The 21,681-nt window shown below is 45.4% G+C and overlaps 1 long non-coding RNA gene across 1 annotated transcript in view; it reads left to right on the top strand.

Annotated features, from left to right (window-relative positions):
• The window catches only part of LOC116149155 (uncharacterized), a 40,344-nt gene extending 18,663 nt beyond the window's left edge, over nt 1-21,681 (top strand). The window contains exons 3-6 of the long non-coding RNA XR_010377331.1: nt 5,768-5,929; nt 16,420-16,650; nt 19,972-20,055; nt 21,604-21,681. This is a non-coding gene — a long non-coding RNA (uncharacterized LOC116149155). The remainder of the gene's footprint in view (nt 1-5,767; nt 5,930-16,419; nt 16,651-19,971; nt 20,056-21,603) is intronic.

Raw genomic sequence — 21,681 nt, forward strand, 5'->3', positions numbered from 1 at the left:
CACATCATCTCCCCTAGGATGATCTTTATTTATGAAAATAAAAAGGCTCCCATTCCAGCTGATAATGGGTAGGGATCAAAAACAATTAGGCAACATTTAATCAAGTCTGGCAGGGTCTTTAACTAGTACTCCATTTCATTTCAAATCACAAAATAGTTTACATCTCTCTAGTTATTCTCTTTGGGCCCTGGGACTATGAATTGCTCAAAGACTTTAAATGGGTCTTGAATTAGCATTGAGAATTCACAATCCCTGTTTCTGACTTTGGTTTTCATTGATGACTTAATTAGTGAAGGTCATGTTGACTCTTTGGGTTTGGAAGAGCAAAGTGGAGCTTCACCCCACAACCTTCTCCCCAGTCCACCACCCCCAAGTCCCTGCCTCCTTCCTCCCCTCTGCCTCTTCCCTTCTGACACCAGGAACACAGGTGTGGCCCCCTCCCAGCCTCAGCTTCTCTGACTGCTCAGCTGCTGACAGTGGGAGCTGGGGTGTTGACAGCTGTTGTTACCCAGAGTTCCTACAGAGAGAGAGATGCCAGGGGTAGAGACCTACAAAGCAGATAAAATGTGTTTTAGCGAACCGAGCTGGTGTCAGATGAAGAATTTGCAAAACAGGAGTATCTGGCCAGAGGTGAATGAGGGTTTTAGTAGAGTCTCCAGTCTCCATCTGTACCCCATGTGTGGGAGGTTTCCCTACCCTGCTGCACATGCTGACTTTTCATAAGCTCCTCCTACTTGCAGGCTGATCCTCATGAATCCTTTAGTGCTGGGAAAACAATAGGAAAGGGTGCTGGTTATATACCTTAAGTATCTACTGGCCCAGGATCTCAGGGGGACACATCTGGCTTAAAATCAGGGATTGTAATTCTTTTTTACTTCACTTTCTCCATCTTTTCTGTGAGGACAGAGTCCACCCCACATCTCCTGCCTGTACTTAATACCCCCACACCCTTAGCTTTGCGTACTTTGAAGAAGAATTAGTTTATTTTTAAAGGAAGATATCTATAAATTTGATGAATTAAAAGAACTGGGATGTTTAAAAATTGAACAGTTTTGTTTCGGACAAAGTAACCAAGATATAGACATTTTTATGCTGGCCTATCAAGATAGCTTGGTACCAACAATGTAAGGTGAGAAGTTATTTTTCCAGCAGCTATCTGCACTTGTATAGTTAATTTTTTAATTATCTATGTTGATAAGGGCTAGAGATAGTCTGTAACCTTAATTTATTGCATTTAAGTGGTGCTCTAACTTATTTTTGAAGCAAATAAATGTCATCCCATTTGATCCTCTCATCAGTAATCTGAGGCGATGAAAAGACTAAACCAAAACCCAGGTGTGGTCTCTCTTATGCGAGTGGTGTGGACTTAGGTTTTCCGTTTATTCAATGTTTACAGTTCACTAGCCTCCCATGGAGATTCTCCAGGCCACTTTCCCAGCCACAAGGTCAAATTCCACCTCCATCCACTTACTGGAGCTGCTGAATGACTTGAAGGTCAAAAGCTTTTCACCTTTGTGCTCCTCCTCAGCCCCCTGGTCAGGTTGAAAGAGTGAGTTGATCGAAAGGAGAAACAGGAACAAGAAGAAAATGGGGTCTCTCTGATGGATCTTCCCCTGGTCCAGATGTGCCTGTCCCTCCCCGCGCTCCCCTGGTCTACCGTGTCCAGCCGCAAATGATTGGTTCTCACTGCATCAGGTGTTAAGAAGAAGAACAGAACAGTGACCACCAGAACAACAGGGAGACAAGACCAGATAGTTTACTTATGTGTTAGTTGCAGTTGGGAAATCAGAAGAGCTGGTCAACACGTGATGCTTCTTCATTCCTGGAATTTGAAGAAGAAAATTCAGATCACAAAGTGTTCTGCATGCAAAGCACACCGTAGGTATTGGAAAGCAATGTACAGGTTGAGAGAGAAGGGTTGACATGGGAAAAGGAAGCAGAGTGTCTGTCTGAGGGCCTGTTCCCTCTGCCTGTGGTCTGCCCTCCACACACACCTGGGACCTGGCTGCATGGGTAGCCTTGAAAGGATCTCTAGGAAGACAGATGTTTAAATGTGGACAGCAGGAGAAAGAAATGTTTGCAGTTTATCCAAAGCATTTGCTTCTTTCTCCTTTGCTTTATTCGCAATGTAACAGGCCCCTGAATTCGCTGGGAAATAAGTGCCCCAAAAGAGATGAAATTTGTGAAAACAGGTAGTGATAAGACATGAGGTGGAGGGAAGGTACTGAGAATAATGGTGTGCCCAGCAATCCTACTTCTGGGAATTTGTTCTAAGAAATAACTGTACATATATGTATCTTTGCATCATTTATAATAGCAAAAAAAAAACTTCTGATAGGATATAAGTTAAGTTGTACATATAGAACAGAATACCATGGGGTCATATAAAAACAGCAGTGTAAAAACACTGTTGTAAATTTACGTATTGACATGGTCAGATGTCTACAACATGGTAAGTCAAAAAAGTAAGTTGCCAGATGGCGTTTATAGTATGATCCCATGTTTTGGCTTAAAAAAATAGGCGCGTGTGTGGTTTAATTTTTTGCAAAAATTTTTACTTTATATTTATATTAAAAAGACTAGGAGAACACACTGAAATGTTAATTATGGGTGGGTGGTGGGAGTCTTCTTTATGTACAAGTTGTCTTTATTGTCTGAACTTTTTGTAATGAAATAAACACACACACAAACACACACACAGTCATTTCTCATTTGTAAGAAAGCAAGGCCTGGGCTTCTGTCCGAGGAGTCAGTAGGAGCCCTGACATCTGTGCTCCAGAGCACACGTGTTACGCAGACCAGCTCATGGGGTGACACGTGCCGGTCCTCCCTCTGCAGCACGTGGCTGCCTCCCAATGCCTGGGAGGCAGGAGGCTCCAAGGATTCTGCTACTATCCCCAGCTGCTTTATGGGACAGATGTGAAGGTTTGTGATTTTGATCACTGAGAGGAAAATGAAAACAGCCAATGAGTCAGAGAAACTACACACAAGAAAAATAAAGTAAGCACCTCCCCACCCTGCCCAACCTCAAATACACTCCTCTGAATTTGGATGCTGTATCATTTTTCCCTGCGGTCAAGTTTGGAGTGATGAAAGAGAGATTCTGAAGATAACCTCTGGTTTCAGATGCACAAAGACCAGATACAGCGAGACTTTATTTGAGGTAAAAACAACCAGAAAAGGAGAAAATGATGTGACATTTTATGAGACATTACCTGCCTTTTCTTCCTCTTCACCCCAAGCTGTTTAAGACCATCCCTGGGAAGTGGGATGTGGTAGTTTCTGTTATTTCCCCAGGCAAGGCCTGGGACAGGCAGACAAAACTTCTCCAAGGTGGTAAAGGACTGGGGATGAGGGAGGCATAGAGAAGAAAGAGAAACCAGGAACCAAGCCAGAGGCAGACCCAAGTATCCAACTTGGGCTTGGGGGTATTTGTTTTATACAGCTGAGGAGTGAATATACAGTACTAGACCCCAGTTCTGAAATCCTGGTGCATCTAAAGCCCACAACTTAATAAGAAAGAGGGAAGAAGAGAGGGAACAGAAAATTGGTGAGGGTGTGTGTGTGTGTGTGAAACAATTAACTCCATTGGTTTACAGTGTAAAAGGGAATTAAAGAATCATCCTGGATTCCACAGGGAGGGAAGAAAAGAAGGAAACTGCATTGCCCTCCAAATCCTCTGCAACAGTGAAGATTCTCTTCCTGGAAGTAAGGCAAGGGATGAGGGATGCTGCAGCAGAAACAGTACGATAGTTAGACAAGATAGCTCTAATGTATACTGTGAAGGGCAGTAGTAAGTATTCAAGGACATGTCAGGAGTCAACACTTAAGTCTGATTAACAGATCAAGTGCCCTAATCAAGAACCAATATCTTCAGAAGGAGTTACTTAGCACTTAAATTACAGTATGGAACTCTACACTGAAGAGTTTATTAATTAGCATAAGGGATGCTAGAAATATTTCTGTTGGTGAAATGAGTGGGAGATGCATTCTCAAATAGGTCACTGATTAGAAATATGACACAGCCTCTGGTGCTTTTGCATAAATGAGGCATAAAAAGTGGGCAAGTCCAGCAGTTTAATGCCAAAGGGCATCCCTATGGGTCCTATGCCCCTCCAGTTCCCTGCTGACCTAGAAGACACACCACACCTCTGAGCAAATGTGCTGTGCATAGTCTTTGTTGGAGCACTGCAAAACAGGCTGGGTGAAGAGCTTCTACAACTTTGTTGTACCAGCGTGCTAATAAACGTTTGACTGCTTGGCAGAATTTGGCCTAAGAGTGGCTTTCAGTGTTACTAGGAACATCACTGTGGGGAAAGGGGCATCAGCCCACTTTGCTCTCCAGATACTCACCATCTTTCCGAGTGGTCCCTGCCATTTGCCCAGTGATAAGCCTGGCTTAGGTGTGTCCGCAGCAGTCCCACAACGGGTGAGGGGCAAAGCCATAATCTGGGGCCAGGTCCATCTTCTTCCAAAGGCCTTGGCCTCTTTTGAAACAAAAGGAGGAAGGTCAAAGTGAACAAACAGAATCATTCAAGACCAATGGCTCTGTCAGTCGACAAGTAGGAAAAAAAACTTTTTATTGACTTGAACTCTCTTTAATCTCCAGGATCTTCCATAAAGTGAATCCCTAGAAATCCTCCTCGTATCATAAGTTCTCTAAAGGTCAGGCTGAATATATAATCCACTTTAAATCCTAACAGGAAATTAATGATGTTCAGCTTAAAGGATGTACTTAGGATATTTCATGTAAAATTCAGTACTGGGCCCAGAAAATTCGGGTGGGGGATGGAAGCCACAGACCCAAGTTTCTCAGTGTTCCTTTTCAAAAGGTCAACTTTAACTCTGGTGTCCCTGGGCCCAGCCAGGGAAATGCACCCTCCTCTTTCATGTGGTGTAAGACTTCAGGCTGCTGCTGTTTCAAGCAATCAGATTGTCCAGATCATCAACAAATACTTATTTTTAGCCCTGAAAGGATGAGAATTTCCTAGCCTTCCACCACCCTCTGAAGGCGGTCGGGCCTTGTTTGTATTATCAACAAGGATATAAAGCAGAAAATCTTCCAGATTTTTTTTCTCCATCTACACTGACAGTTGACTAAAAGCATTTCTGAATTGGACCTCAAATAAGGAAACATTGCAAACAGGAAAATCACCTCAATAGGAATGAACAGTGAGTTGTAGTCTTTAAAACATTCATGTGACTCTTCAAAATACATGAGCTCGCTGCAGGAGATGGCTGTGAACATCTCCCCTCGGTGCATTTGTAGTGGTGGGACCAGTGGGATCAAGGCTTTGAGCTTGTAAACCTAGAAGCATAGATTTTCAAGCTGGAAGAGGGTCTTGGAGATTGTCTAATCCAGCTGTCTCATTGTACAGGTGAGGCAACAGGCTTACCTGAGGTTGTATAAACAGCTAGGTGTACAACCAGAAGGATGCAGGAACTTGGAATCCTAGTGTCCTTTCCCCACTACTGCTTCCTGGAAATTAATGTGCCTGCGGCTTCCAGGCCAAGTGATAGAGTTGGAGCATCAGAGGGAAAAATCTCTAGATCCTTATATGTTAATTCTGCGGTAAAGAGTCACACTGGGGTCAGAGAGCCCAGTAAACCTCCTCTTCTCTTTACTTCTCTTGAAACCTTTCATTCCTGCCTGAGAGGACTTGAAGTTAAGATATTTAAGGGAATATATTTATCCATGCCTTGAAACAAAAACACTGAAATGAGGCCATATTTTCTATCCTTTGTAAAATCAACTTTCCATCCACAGCCAAATCTTTGATTTCCTGAAGAGCTGAACAGTCGGAGCCCCTGGCTGGGGTAAGTGAAAAGCTGCCCATCCTCTGGCTTTGTTTGATGCCTTCATGAAGATCTGAAAGCACACGCCTGAAGAAGTAATGGAAAGTGAGAAGGGCAAGACATCCTAGACATGGTAGGTCCCTCAAGCTCTCCAGGTTAATTTCTTGATCTTAAATGGGAGGAACCCTTGCTTGGGTCTACCAGGGACAAATATGAAAGCGATGAGGTTAAGGGCAGGAGAGAGAACCCAGTTTAATTTATTCTGACTTTACTCTGGAAACTTCCTCTTCCTTATTCCCTCTTCCTTATCTTCCCTATATCTGGAAATCTCCTCTTCCTTATCTCCAGACCTTACCTCTAGACCTTTCTCTCTGTTTGCCACTGTCCCTTTGTCCCTGTACCCTGGTGGGTGTGTCTTTCCACTAAGTAAGGTTGCTGTGGAAGTTAGGATGGTCTGAAAAGAAGAGGACCTAGTGATTTCAACACTCCACAGCATGATTACTTCTTTTCATTTATTCAACATATGTATCCTGAACACTTACCCTGTGCTAGGATATGAGCTTAGCATTGAGGCCCCTGGGTGAACAAACACCTACATGTTCCCTGCTGACATTCTGTCTTACACCTAGTTGAGCTGACCTTACCCCTCATCTCTTGCCCTAGGTTTGGAGAACTCTTCTCCTTCCTCTGTCTTTCATCCATTCAACAAAGACTTATTGATTCTTCTATTATGTTCAAATCACAGAGGGTACACAGATGAATCAGGGAGCATCCTGTCCTCATCGTCTAGAAAGAAAGATGCTCATATAAAAATAGAACACCCATTTGGGTTGTTTCCAATTTGGAGCTATTATGAGAAAAGCTGCTATGAATATACTTATACTGTTCTTTTTGTGGATGTATGCCTTCATTTATGTTGGGTAAATATGTTATCCAAAGGTCCATTATTGGGTGAATACACTGTGGTATATTCATCCAATGGAACATTACTCAGAAATAAAAAGGAATCAGGTACTGATACTTGCAGCATCATGGAAGAATCCCAAAAACATTATGATGAGCAAAAGAGGTCAGGGACAAAAGAATTCATTCCATATGATTCTATTTATAGAAAGTTCTAGATCAGGCAAAACTAATCTATGGTGAGAGAAATCAGAACAGTGATTGCCTCTGGCAGGGGGTATTAACTGAAAAAGATACATGAGAGAAAATTCCATATCTTGTCTGGGGTGGTAGTTACACACGTGTACACAGTTGTCAAAACTTACCATACTGTATGCTCAAAATCTGTGTACTTTTTATATGTAAATTGTACCTCAGTACATATTTAATTAACACACACACACAAATCTGCAGAGTTTATTTGAATCTTGAACAAACATGGCAAGAGGTTTAAATCTGACAGTTAGGTGTTTGTCAGTTACTGTATTATTTGTGTACTTTTCTGTATGCTTCAAAAATTCATAAAAATATTTTAAAGTTAAAACAAGAAACAGATACAGAATAATCAAACCCAAGTTAGAAGGGATCTTAGAGTTCATTTAGCCCAACTTCCCATCTTGAGCTTGAATCTTCTTAAAACCGCCTTGTCAGATGGTCTTCCAAACTCAACTTGAACACCTTGATGGAGAGTGCATACTGCCTCCTAGGGCAGCAGGTTGCAGAACTACAGTGATGGGTGCAACAGCCAGGGAGGTACAGAGATAGGGTGTCATGAAAATTCAGAGGGGAGAAGGAGGGCCCAGTTTAGGAGCGGGTTCATTTGAGAATGACCATCCGTTGGGCAGTCAGTAGGCGCCGCCATTGCAGATGGAACAGTGAGCAAAACTGGCCACGTCTCTGCAGGTGGCAGAGCTGCAGCTGATAGATTTGTCTGGTTCTTTCCTCTCTGCCATACACTCTCCTTTTCTCCTAGTACTAACCTACCTCCAGGGCTCTTGGGTGAGCTGTTTTGGAAGGGAGAAGAAGGGTGAGAAGGGAGATAGCCACCTTGGAGCCTGGCCCTGTGAGGAGTCAGAGCTGGGAGGCTGGGTTCTCTCCTTCTGAGAGAAACTCCTACTCCTCCACCCAGGACACAGATACGGTAAAAATGTTCTGGAAACTGCAGTCCAAAATATGAAGGGATTTTCTTCATGGCCATGTTGAGCACACAGCAAAGAAGTGGGGGCAGGCATTTATTCAGTGGACATCGCAGTGCAGCTGAGTGGCTCTGTTAGCAGGCCCCGCCTCTCTCCGGGGCTCCACCATCACTGGGGACAGCAGGGTTCTTGGCTCCTATGAGCCTCCTACGTCAGCCTGTCCCTGTGCAGGATCAGGTCCAAGGACAAGCTGCAGATTAGCTTTCCTATCACTTACAGTTCTAAGGTTGCCAGCAACAGAAAACAACTCCGGATAATCTCAGTAAGAAAACGAATGTATTGTAGGATACAGGGTAGTTCCCAGAATAGGAGGAAGAACTGAATAATCAAGCAGGAAAAGGACAGGAGTCAGAGCCATCTGGGATCTGAGGAGCAGCATCACATTGATAGGCCCACTGGGACAAATCCGTGCAGCTGATCTCATGTCTACTCAAGAGAAAGAGAGTCTGATTTGCCACCCTGTATGTCCATCACAGGCAGGCAGCTTGACTGACAATCCCACCATGATTGAGAGGAAGCTTATTTCCCTAAAGGAAAATCATGTTGCTGTGGCCAAAAAAGAATATACTGGCCAGGTGAAATGCCTGGCCAAGTTCCACCATCTCCATCTGCTGTAGGGCGGTGTCCAGGTAATGTGATGTTGACTGAAAAAAAATGTATAAACTAAAAGCTGAGAATTATGTTTTATTCAGTAGACTTTCTGAGGACTCAAGCCCAGGAGTCAACCTCTCAGATAGCTCTAAGGGAATGCTCCGAAGAGGTAAGGGAGGAGCCAGGATATATAGGAATTTTGCAACAAGAACCAAGTAGTCAGAACATCAAAAGATTACTGTTAATTAAAGAAAACTAGACATCTCAAGTTAATGAATTTAGCGCTTTTCTATATGGGAAGATGCAAAAGTCTTGGGCTCATGGAAATCATTCCTTTAATATCTAGGGCCAGTATCCTGTGCTTTCCCATCCTGAGTCCCCTCAGGTTGCATCATTGAAGGTGGCCGCAGTGACTGAAGGCTTGATGGCTGCAGTATCCTGTGTTTGCCTATATGGCAGGCAACATTTTTCATTCACAGTCAGATTAGAGAACATCGTAGCACGCTATGCCTGAAAGCACCAGCTATCCCTTGGCTTCCCCCAAGCCCTCTTCCCTGTTGTTTCCCTGCTTGGATCTCAAATAATAAGCAGAGAAAGTAGATAATGTGGACACCAGAATGTACCTTTCCCCAAATCCACCAGCCAAGTTATGCTCACAAATGTGAGTGTCCCAGGCCCCCCTGTTTTGGATTAACCTTAATTCAAGCTGAGTGACAGTCTTCCCTGAGTAATCGCAGGGATGAGCTTTCTGAGTCAGCTTGTCTCCACCTGGCCAAGCAAGGCTTCGGGTCTTCCTTTGCAAACCCTGCCCCAATCCAGACCTTAGGAAAGTCTTCCATCTGGCCCGTTTGAGAGTCAGGAATTATTTGTAGTTTGAATGGGTAACACTGTATTGCCTTCTTTACAAAACTAGTTTGGGATCCTCTCCCCACGGGGGCTGGGCCTGCCTGTGGAGAGGGGCTGGAAGGGCCATTGGAGGCAGCAGAGTGATGGGGCCAGGCAGCCGGCCAGCTGCTCTGTAGGCCCAGGGCAGGATGAGTCAGGAGCTCCGCCTTCAGCGCTCAGCTGAAGAGTGCATGACGTGGCCCTGGTGGCCCCTGTGGGCAGTTGCTCGGAGTTGAAACACACAAACACAAGTACAGGAACCCGTGGCTGAAGAGTGCAGGCTGGAAGGAGAGCAGGAGGGTTATGTAAGAGATAGAAGGAGGGGAATCTAAGGCCTGCTGCACTGGGCACTACTCCTGGGCTGATTTTCTTCCTGCAACTCCAGAGGGCGTGATGAGGAGGGGAAAACCAGCGGCTGAAGCAGCTTCAAATTCACTGAGCTTGGGAGACAAACTCATTTAGCTCAGGCCCCGCAGGAGCTGAAAAGGAGCCCCTTCTCCATTCAGCCAGGCTGACAGGCCCTAAAGCTGCTGGGTCTCCTTGGAGACGCCCTTTGCTGGGGCCCATCCCATCCCAGTTCTCCTGCCGCTGCCCTGTTTGCTAAGCCCCTTATCAGTTATCCTCCTGGTGTTCAGGGTCTGGTGATGGCGTCCCTAATTGCAGCCCACCTCGGCTTCCTCCCTGATGCTTCTCCCCTGGTTTCTGTGCTCAGGAAGGCCCCCCTTTGTCAATCAACTGTCCAGGGCCAAGAGAGCAGCCATCAAAGCTGTCCCACCAACAGCCTAGAAAGCTCCGCTTCTGCTTGGCCTGGCACAGATCCTCTGGGCCAGTCAAGGAGGTTCGCTGCACCCCAGACTCGCTCCTGAGTCCCCATTATGTGCTGTCTTTGTCCCCTTCCACCTGTACACACCACGGAGCGGTAAGGAAGAAGGCCAAGCCACCTGCATCACAATCCCAGCTCTTCCAGAAATGCCCTGAGCTCTGAAGGCCTCATTCTTCTTACTTGTAAACTGGGCATAATCACAGCACTCACCTCCTTCTGCTGAGAACAACTTTCTTCCCTGACTCTACCAGCCCCACCACCCTTCCTCCAAGATCAGTTGCCACTTCCCTGAGCTTACCCACTGTTTGTCCCTGCCTCTTTCTATGCCCATAGAACTTAGTACAATCCGTTACTAAAACACCGTCACTGTTTGTAGCTGAATTTCCTCTGCTGGCTGGTGGCTCCCGGTGGGAGACATGGCTCCAGCTTTGTTTATTTCAAGCCCATCTATAGTATGTATTAGATGGTCAAGAAATATGGGATTGACTTAATGCAAATAACACTGTAAAGGTGCTATTACCTCCCATTTTTCTCTGGCCCTTTTCAGTAATACTGATTGGAAGAGTGGTTTATACTCATGCCTCCATTTCTGCTCATCCCATCCTCTCTTGAATCCACCCCAGCCAACTGCTTGTCTGCACCACTTCCCATCAAGGGCCGCAGTGACCTCCATGTTGTTAAACTCAGTGGTCAGATCTCAGTCCTCATCTTCATGGCTGATCGCCCTCCTACTTGATCACTGTCTCCCCTGGTTCCTGGGACACACCATCTCCTGGTGTTCATCTCATTGGTGGCTCCTTCTCATAATCTTTTGCTAGTTCTTCCTGGTCTATCTAACCGCTTCATGCTAGAGAGTCTTAGAGCTTGGTCTTGGGACTTCTCTTTTCTGTCCACTTTCTGTCTGTCTCTATGAGGGTACCTTATCCAGAGTCATGGCTTTAAGCACCATCTCTCTGTTGATTACTCCCAAAGATATAACTCCTGCCTGTCCTTCTCTGTTGAACGTAAGGCTCTTATATCTACTGTCTACTCCACAATACCACTCCACCTTTCAAACTTGTTCAATTGAAATCCTGATCTGCCCCCCCCCCCAATACCTTCTCCTGCCTTTTTCCCCATGTCAGTGAACTGCAACTCCAGCTTTCTGGTTGCTCAATACAAACAGCTTTGTCAACTTTGAATTCTCTCTTTCTCTTCCACCCACCGCCAATCCATCACCACATCCTGCTGCTCTATTTTCAGTGTACATGCAGAATCTGACCACTTCTCACTGTCCTGGTCAGTCTCACCTGGACTATTTCACTGATGCTTAACTGGTCTCCTTGGTTTTGTCTTTGTCCCTATCAGTCTATTCTCAGCAAGGTGACCTGATTGATCTGACGAAAAACCGAAGCCAGATCATGTTACTCTTCTGTGCAAAACTCTCCAGTGGCTTACATCTCACTCACATGGCTTGCAAGGCTGCACAGGATCTGGCGCTGTTGCTTTCCTGGCACCATCTGCCACTGCTCTCTCCCTCCCTCCATGGTCAGCTTCAGCCACGCTGGCCTCTTTGCTGTTCTTCGAACAGCTCAGGCACACTCCTGTCTCAGGGATATTGTACTTACTACTCCTTCAACGGGTATGTTTCCCACAACGTGACTGGGTCAAGCCCACCACCTTCAAGTCTTTTGAACCATCCCTTTCCCAGTGAGGTCTTTCCTCAACACTTGTTATAATATTTGTAATTTACTTTAAAATACTTGAGTACGGTCAGTGAGGTATTATGTATGTGCCAGCTCATTTAAATTTTAATTCTAGAGACAGTCAGTTAATGTGCCATCAAAAAAGCGCAGTTTGTTGGGGAGGGGCAAGATAGGCGAAGGGGATTAAAAGGTACAAACTACTAGATATAAAATAAGTAAGATACAAGGGTGTGATGTACAGCACAGGGAATAGAGTCCATATTTTATAATAACTTGAAATGGATTATAATCTGTCAAAATATCAAATCACTATGTTGTTTACCTAAAACAAATATAACATTGTGAATCAGCTATACTTTAATTTAAAAAAAAAAGCACAGTCCAGGACTACGCAGCTGGTATTCTACTAGAAGAGTCCATGCTTCGAGGCTGCCACTCCACGAATTTCTATTACCCCGTCTTAAGCAACAAAACCAACACTTTGCTGATTAGTGCACTAAATTTAAAAGATAAACCTTTGTTGGTGAAACTAGCAACATGTTAAGAAGCACAATGAAAGTGAAGTATTGGCTTCCTTAGGTAGAATTACTGGAGACTGGCTCCAATAATTGGCTGCAATCATTTAGGGACTCCCTACTCTTACCTAAAAGGGTGCACCAGACTTGATCCCTACTCTGTCTGGTATCCAAATGTTGGCTTGGAGGGATCTGTGGTGCATGATCCCAACAAGAAGGCACAGAACCTTGGAAATATGGAAACGTCAATGGGAATCCAGAACAAGTCCTGTGAAGAATTTCAGGCCTGCTTTGCTAACAATTATTTGGTTAGTAGATGTCATAAGCAGAATCTGGCTTGGGTTGTACTTTTATTTCCCCACAGTGACATTTGGTCGGGTGGCTAACCCCCACCTAAGATTTCTTAGTGGCTGCCACCATTTACCAAAAAACCTTAAGAATTGAGCATACCCAAAACAGCTTAGGTCGAGTTTATAAGACCCTCTTATATAAAATTTTGACCATCCTCCCACGGTCTGTATCTTTGTTCTTGCTTTATTTTTCTTCATGACCTATCAACATCTAACATATGATATATGTTACTTTTGTGCGTTTATTGTCTGTCTCTCTCTGTGGATGATGTAAGTGCCATGAGATTAGGATTTTTGTCTTTGTCTGTTTTGTTCACTACCATAACCCAGTGTAAATAATGGTGTCTGGTATCATAACAATGCCTGGATATTTGTTAAGTGAATGAATGAAAGAAGATAAAGGCATGCTTCATGAGATGCTGAAGGAGTTGGAGAAACAAGAGGATTACTTTTGGCTGGAAAAATCAAGAAAACATTGACTATGGTCTTGTCATGGAACAAGACCACGGGGGTAGTCTGAATGTATAGACATGAATTTATTGTTTGCCAGGCAAGGAGAACTATATCTTTGAAGAAGGCTCAGTGAGTCTTCCTGAACTGAAATTGAAAGTGACGGAGAAAAGAAGTTTTGTCCAAATTTCCCATTGATTCAGAAGTGAAGTTTGAAGTCTCTCTTGAGATAGGTTATGACTCTGGTTTTGCATCACTCAGGCATGGGGCAGTTCTCAGCCAGATCCGGGGAGGTTGCGTAAGTCTCTGGGGGGAGGTGATTGGGGAGCACACCGGCAGCAAATTTGTGCATCCACAAGGCTCCAAGGTGAGATCTTTCTTAAACTGTCTCAAGAGTCCCAGGAGAAGAGATTTGGGGCAGAGTGAACAGTGTGAGCCAGAGTACTCAAGAAAGAAATACTGAGCACATCCAAGGAAGACACGGAGCCAAGGGTGACTCCAGACCAAGGGTTGACGTTGAGAAAGGAGGTAGAGGTTCCGCTGCAGACACTTGGAATGTGGCCGGCAAGAATCAGAAACATTTGTAATCAGGAAATATGATTAGAGCTGTGTTTCAGAACATTAATCCAGCAGCAGTGTGTAGGGTTCACGGAAGAAAGAAAGACAGGGGGACAAGTTAGGAGGCCGGGGCAGTATCCCAGGTGAGAGGTGGTAAAAGTCTGTGCTCAGAGACAGTGAGACAGATGGGCAAGCTGCCAGGAAATATGGGAGAAGAGAGTGGTACAGACGGCTCAGGGGGTGCCTGCAGTTGGTCTATAGCCCACTGCCATGTGCATCTCTCACGCTGACACTCTCCCAGACCCTAGGGCTTGTGGGCTCAGCCAGGAGGCACACTTGACTCCACAGTGGCAGGCCGGCCACTGGGCGGAGGAGGAGGGAAGGGCAGGAAATGCAAATTCTTGTGGTGAGAGGACAGTGGCTGGCTCCAGCACACCTCCAGCTGCTACCGGCATGCAAAGGGGGTCACTCTAGGGGTGCAGGGCCTTTCAATCCCAGCAGATAGAGCAGCCCCCTATCCAGGAGGTGAGAGTTCAACGGGCAGCATCTAGCCCCATGTGGGAAAGTCCTGACCACCAGACCCAGCCAAGGGAAATAAGAGTCAGGCTGCAAGAGCCCAGGCCCAGGAGAGATGTGGAGCAGAGATCGGGAAATCACGGTGAAGGGCCAGGCCTCAGCTACCCAGCCAAGCCCAGGGCCTGCCAGCTGGTGGGGAAAGGGCTCCGGACACAGAGCTGGACTGGGCTAAGGGACAGGAGGGCTGTGAGACATCTGTGTCTTTAACAGATAAGCTGGGAGAGACTGGGAAGCCCTCTTCCTGTTTCCTTCCTCACCTGCCCCCAGCAAAGACACTCGAGCCACGGAGTGTCCAGTGCTTCCTTAACCTGTGTCTACTTCCTGTTGTCTTGGGAAGAAAGGGGGTGCTATGAACACAACACCCAAATAACCCTAACACTGCCACCTCTGCCAAGCACAACAGACTTGCTTTACGGGGCTGACCTCTTCCTTCTCCCTCATTTCCTCTGCCAGAGGGGGCTGCCCACCAGAGTCCCCACCTCAGCGGAGCCAGTGGGCAAGTGTGGGAGAGATGGATGTGGGGACACAACTTGTAAGGGACTGATTCTAGCTGCCCTGTGACGCTCCTTCTGATTGAGAAACTTCTCTGAATTCAGGGCCGTCCTCTATGCCTTCCCCAGCAAGGAGAGCCAAGCTCTCCCAGCAAATCTGGCCCTCTCCTTGTCTCCTCCCTCTCCTCCACTGCTCTGAGCAATTGCTTCTGACCCTCCTGACAAGTGACAGGTCATCTTCCCCAGCCTGGGGAATTGCCAGAGTCACTGGAGTCTTACAACTGTGCAAGTGGCTTTCGCCTTGGCTGCAGTCCAAACCTGGAGCCTCCTGATTTCAGTCCCCTGCCACTCTGACATCTACACCCTGCCCCCTGCTTGTTTGAAGACAGGTGCCCTTGGAGGTGAGGCTCCCTAGCCTGTCCCCACCCCCAACCCAGGCCAGGAGCTGAATGAGCAGGTTCAGCTGTGCATGTGGAACCAGGAAGAGATGAGGGCCCCGGGGGACTGAGATCCTTCCCTGGAGGTTCCAGGATGTCCCAGGGTCAGCATAGCAATTGGCCCAGCAGGCAGCTGCTTATCTGAGCAGAAACAAATGCATCTGTCTGATCTCTGGATGAGATGTTCTTGGGGACCTCAGAGAATTGAATGAGTCCAGAGGAAAAAAAGGTAGGGGGTCCGGGTACTGAGCCGGGTATCAAGCCAGGCTCTTTGATATCATCTCATTGGATCCTCAGGCTTATCCTGAGGAGTGTATATTTTGTCCCTGTTTCCCAGCAGAGGTAACTGACCTCAGAGATATTAAGTAACCTACCTAAGGTCACACAGCTAGAAAGGATCCAGCTGGGGTCCAAGTCCACCTTTGGCTGATGCCAGAGCCTACGCAGAGCTACCTCCTGGGGGAGAGGGTCACGAAGAACAATTTGAGGGGTCAAAGCTTCTTCCTGGGAAAAGTTAACAACAGTTCTGTTACATCACCAAAATTCATATGTTAATTTCCAAACTCCCAGTACCTCAGAATGTGATATATTTGGAGACTGGGTTTTGAAAGAGGTAATTAAGTGAAAATGAGGACATCAGGGTGGGCCATAATTCAGTGTGACTGGTGCCCTTATAAGAAGAAGAGATTAGGATACAGATACACAGGGGAAAGTCCACGTGAGGCCATCTACCAACCAAGGAGAGGACTCAGAAGAAACCACCCCTGCCCACACCCTGATCTCAACTTCTGGCCTCCAGAACTTTGAGGAAATAAATACCTGTTCTCTAAGCCACTCAGTCTGTGGTCCTTTGTTAGGCAGCCCAGGCAGACTGAGATGAGTCCTCATTTACTGAGTGTTCCTTGTTCTAGATCCCGTGCAGGGTATTTTACACTGACCTCTCTTCACAGTGGCGCCTTAGCCATCCAAGAGGTAGGCAGGGAGGTTGGGAATTGCAGGTGTCCACAGAACCCCTTAGCTTATGGGATACTTTGGCCACTAAACAGCGTATGGCCTATGTCTGTCAACCATCTTGTCATTGTAATTATCCTGGAAACAACTGCCTCTGCCTCCCCTCAAAACAGGACTTGAAGGCGTGCAGGAGGAGTCAGAGAGACAGACACGAGCTGACCTTGAGGTGCTGACTCGGGGGGATGCCTGGCACTTCATCTTATGGCCTAATGTGAGCAGCTGATCTCCTGCTCTGCAGTGCTCCTCGGTGCTGCCTGCCCCACCCGCGTTCCAGCCTGTCAGTCATCACCCGGCGATGGTGGCTGACCTTCCAAAATGATAGTGAATGGAAGATGCATCAACAGGTGAGGAAACCCAGGCTAGGGGTGGAAGAAAATCGGTCTCTGAATTTTGTGAGTGTTGAATTTGCATACATCCTGTCACGAGTGAATGAGTTAACCTTCAAACAAAGTGGGCAGAAGAAAACCCCTTTCAGCTGTAAGGGGTGGGGAAGGAACAATGGGTTTTACAAAAATGAGGCCTGGTACAGAGAGGGAGATTGGAAATGGGTGTTTCAAGAAGGAAAAATAAATGTAATAGACATATGTGTATATGTAAGTGTATATATGTACACACGCATATACACCTTCTGCAGTGCAAGGTCTTGGGCAATTTAATATGGAAAAAGCCAGGGCTGCCCTACAGGGAATGTTCAAGTCCATCTCCAGCATTTTTCTTGATTCCTTTGTCAACTGGAGAGAAGGGACAGAAACAGGAGTCCTCATAAGACAAAAAAGAACCTAATATTTTCAGCATTCTGCAGTTTGGTATACTTCAGACTTGTTAACTTCCAAGTGGAAATCCTTGGAATTATCGTTTCTAGATAATTATTTAGATGTTAAATAACATTTAGATATTTCTGTGTTTTTCCCAACCCAAAGACTGAAGCTACTGCTAAAGGCACAGGTGTTTGCTAATCTCCCACCTTTCCCTTTAAATCAACAACATCACCCCAGAAAAAAAGTGTCTGCTCTAGAATTGCATCTGCTGACACATGGGTGAAATATTTAACGGCATGCTTTGCTGAGACCCATTTTTATTCACATGTATGAAACAGAAGGAAAAACCTCTGGCTGACCTAATATTCTAGAAGAGACTATGTTCTGACCACACTTCATTATGAGCACGGAAAATATCCCTTCTGAAAGGGAAAAAAATATATGTGGTGTTTATGCCTGGGGCCAGGAAGTGCCTGTACACCCTCCTGCCTGGATTCTGCTCTAAACCAATATCGACTCGCATAAGCGCATTTCAGAGTGACCCTGTTTGTGAGCCTTGGTTGAGCAGTTGAGCGGAAGCAGCTCCGTTGGTCAGAAGTGCTTGTAGAGAACATGAGAGGATTAAAGCTGCCTGTTCCGGGGAGGATTTAGAAAGTGCCTGATGCTCCTGGACTGTTGGTGGAGCCAAGGGGGCCCAGGGACAGCTGATTGGGTGGACTAGTCCAGAGGCTGAGGGTCTGGGTGGGTCTCTCCAGAGAAGTAGCCCTGGGTACCCTGGCAGCATACATCAAAAACCACATCAAAGGAGCAGGAAATGGTGGCCAGAGAAGCCAGCAACAGTGATTGTGTGCAGAGTAGGGTGTTGGAAAGATGTGTTAAGAACACAGATGGAGCAGAGAGGCTGGCAGGTGCCAGGCAGGGAGACGGAGGGTTCTTGGCTTTTTTCTGAGCACAATCATAGCAATCAGTGAGTTACTGTATCCCTGGTCCAGTTATTCGCCATAGCTTTGGCCAGAGGATTGTAGAAATTCTGTCAAAGTACATGATCAGAGCTGATAGAGTTGCTTGGCAGATAATATGGACAGGGGTTGTATGTGAATCTGCTACAATATCTAAGGTGACTCCATTCTGCTACACAAAATGAGGAAACCTAAGTATAGGAGCAAGTAGTATGCTAGAGACTGAATGTTTGTGTCCCCTCAAAATTCATATGTTGAAGTCCCAACCCCCAAGGCAATGGTATTAAGATCCTGGTTCAGTATTTAGGAGGGGGTGAGGTCATGAAGGGGGAGCCCTCATGAGTGGAATTAGTGCACTTATAAAAGGACCCCAGGGAGTTCTCTCGCCCTTTCTGGCCTGTGAGTTACATTAAGAAGATATGAACCAGGAAACAGGTCCTCACCAGACATCAGATCTGCCGGAACCTTGATACTGGACTTCCCAGCCTCCAGAACTGTGGGAAACAAATGTTTAAGCCACTCCTTGGTACTTTTGTTATAGCAGCCAGAATGACTAAGGCAGATAGGTTGCCCATTAGTGGAACTGGAGGCTACTGCTGTGTCAAGAAAATTTCTCACACAACGCTGGTGAAAAGACAAGCACTGTGCAGAAAACAGTAAGAAATAGATAAGTGAAGGGCAGTAATGGTTGGAGAAAACTAGAGAGAAGGATTGCCTTTCTTGTTAAAGTGGTCACAGAAGGGTTCAGTGAGATTTGTGCTTGTATAAATGGAGGGAGGTACGGAGACACAGGAAACTGGGAGGAGAGGGGATGGAGCAGTCCAGGATAGTGGGAACAGTGGAAAGAATCCAGGAGTCCTTTATGTCACATTGGCTGATGGGCAAACACTTGGGTTAACAGCTGGGCCCACTGAGCAGCCTGACTTGATGACACAAGAACCCACCTGTGCTTTCCAGTTACACTTGGAGTTTTGTCAATGGCACATCCGTGGAGAGGATGATGTATAAATTAGAAATGCTGCCTCACAGACATCTCTTAGCTTCTTAAAAATTTCTCTAAGAAAAATGGAGTAAGATTTGTTGAGTAACATTCTGAATAATTAGTCTACATGTTAGTAACCATTCCATTGAAAAGATGTGGAAAGAGAAAACCAGAACTTACCCAAAGTTCCTGAGCTGCTAAATGGCCAAGCTAACAATGAAACCCACATTTGTCTGGCTCCAAAGCCTGGGTCCTTTTTCATTGCAACAAGTGAAACCCAGGGCTAAAGAGGATACAGCTCAGACCCAAGGCAGGGGCAGCTGGATGGGCCTTGAAAAGGGGGCCTTGGTCACCTAGAAGAGAAGACAGACTCTTAGCTTGTCACCTGGTTCAAGGCTTTCTAACATAGAGGACACAGGACATGGGCAGTCTGGAGAGAAAGAGAAATACATTAGATTAAAAATGGAGTTGGCTGGGTGCTAATTAGTTAACCTCTAATAAAAGGGATAAATAACAGGATGTAATTAAGCAGTGCTTAAAGAGGACTCCAGGTATTTCCTCCAGTGAGTAAACCCCAGTGGATTGTTATGCTAATTCCAACTGAAAAGGTGGAGACTACAATCCTTATCTGGGAAAGAATGGAGCACATTGAGCTGTATTCCTGTTGCATGTTGATTCTGGATAGCCCAAATAACTTTTTTAAAGACGAAAAGTGGATTGCAAGGATGATTAAATCACGTTGAGGGAAATGTACACAATCCAAGGTGCAGCTTCCTGGTGCAGGATGATAGCAGCAGGTGTGGGACTGGGGGCACCTAAGCAGGTGGGGCTGTCACTCACCAGGCATCATCTCAGAGTGGCAGCCCACTGAGGAGCTTGAGGTGGAGAGAGGAGCCATTTTGCCCCCCACCACCTGTTTCTCCTTTTGTTCCTTTCCAGAGATGATAATTTGAGTATCTCATCCAGCTAGGAGAGGATGTTCCTTGCCCTGACTTCACAAAACCATTATTTCAACCAAAGTGGATGGATCAATCTCATGCAGTGTCAAAGGTATTTTGCTTTTGCTAAAATAGTTCATTAAATATGGATATTTTTCATGTATGAATTGTTGGCTTTTGGTCCCTTCTGTCTGCCTGAAAACTCAGAAGTAAGATCTTTAGTCTCTAAAGGACTACAGAGTTTCTAAAGCCACTGATGGGCTGAATGGGATCTGCTCATCAGACAAGCAGGGCTCAAGCTGAGACTCTGACACTTCTGTTTGTCCTGCCCAGCACCTGGTCAAGCTTGGAGATAGTTACGCCAGCCCAAAGTATGCCACGTTGGCATGAGGATTATTGTGAGCCAAAGGCAACTGAGAAAAAGCAGATGTAAGAAGATCTCTCTGCCCCTCTTCTCATCTGTCTAAAAGCAGGGTGTAAATTTCCCGTGAGGTGTCTCCTTCTCCTGTACGAGAAAGAGGAGAATGACCTTTATCACCAGAGACAGAAATGGCACTAAGATGAATCCTTGCAAAGGAAGCCTCGCTAAATAACCCTTAACTACATTAGTTTCCCCCATATATTTCCTAGTCAGTTCCCATAATTTATCAGCTCTAGAAGTCCAAACTCTCCTTCATCTAATTGCTGCTCTACAATTTACTGCCCTTTGTTAACATAGCATGTAAGTCCCCAAGTTTAGCCACTTCTTTGTTTTTTTTTTAAGTGAAGCCCCTGTACACTCATAAAACAAAATATTAACATCAATTTAAATTACATGCTTTTTCTTCCGTTAACCTGGCTTTGTCAGTTTAATTTGCAGGCCCCAGGTACAAACATAAGAAGGTAGAGGAAAGATTTTTTTGTGATGAGAATTAAGCAGTCATTACACAAAAAGACTTCAGTGAAGCCAAGATGTGGAAGCAAAGAGCAGCTAAAACATTTGAAGGCAGGACACATACTCCCTATATCATTAGGCAGGAAGGACTGTGTCCAGGGTCCTCTGCAGAATGAATATGGAGACACCAGTGGACAATGATGACCTGGAGCTGTGGTAGCAAACAGGTGGCATAACAGGGGTCTTCTATAAGTTTCTTTCCTTTACTGATTAACCAATGAAGAAATAATGCCCCAAAGTCCTAGATTTCCTGTGAGAGTCTTAATTTTGGATGATTTCATTGCTTTCGATAAAAAAATTCTTAGAAAATACATAAATAAATGTGATTTAATGTTCACTTCTTGGCAAGAATTTTAAAATTATACATATATTTATATATATAAATATACATAATCTTGCAATCCAAAAATCTTTTCGGACCGTGTACATCAGTATTGGCTTTGGAAAAGAAGTTCACCACTGGATCCTTGGAAAGGTGATTTAGACATTTTGCTGTACTGAGAAAAGTAAATAATAATTACATTATTTTTACTACCTCTCCAGTTGGTGAAATTAAGGTATAGAAAACAGACTTGCTGAAGATGACAACGCAAGTTAGAGTCAGGCCCACACGTAGGTCATCTCCCATCTAGGTCGGCTCACTGAACACGGCATAGATTTTTGACAGAGCTTTTGCATCACCTTGGCTCCCTTGCAGCTTCAGACCAAGTGCTCATCTATTTTTAGCAGGCAAACCCACTGGGAAAGAGTGAAGGTAACAAATGAAAGGAGAAGGCAAAAGGACAGAATGAATTTCAGAAGTGG

Source organism: Camelus dromedarius, chromosome 22 (genome assembly GCF_036321535.1).
Source record: "Camelus dromedarius isolate mCamDro1 chromosome 22, mCamDro1.pat, whole genome shotgun sequence".
NCBI classification, from domain to species: domain Eukaryota; kingdom Metazoa; phylum Chordata; class Mammalia; order Artiodactyla; family Camelidae; genus Camelus; species Camelus dromedarius.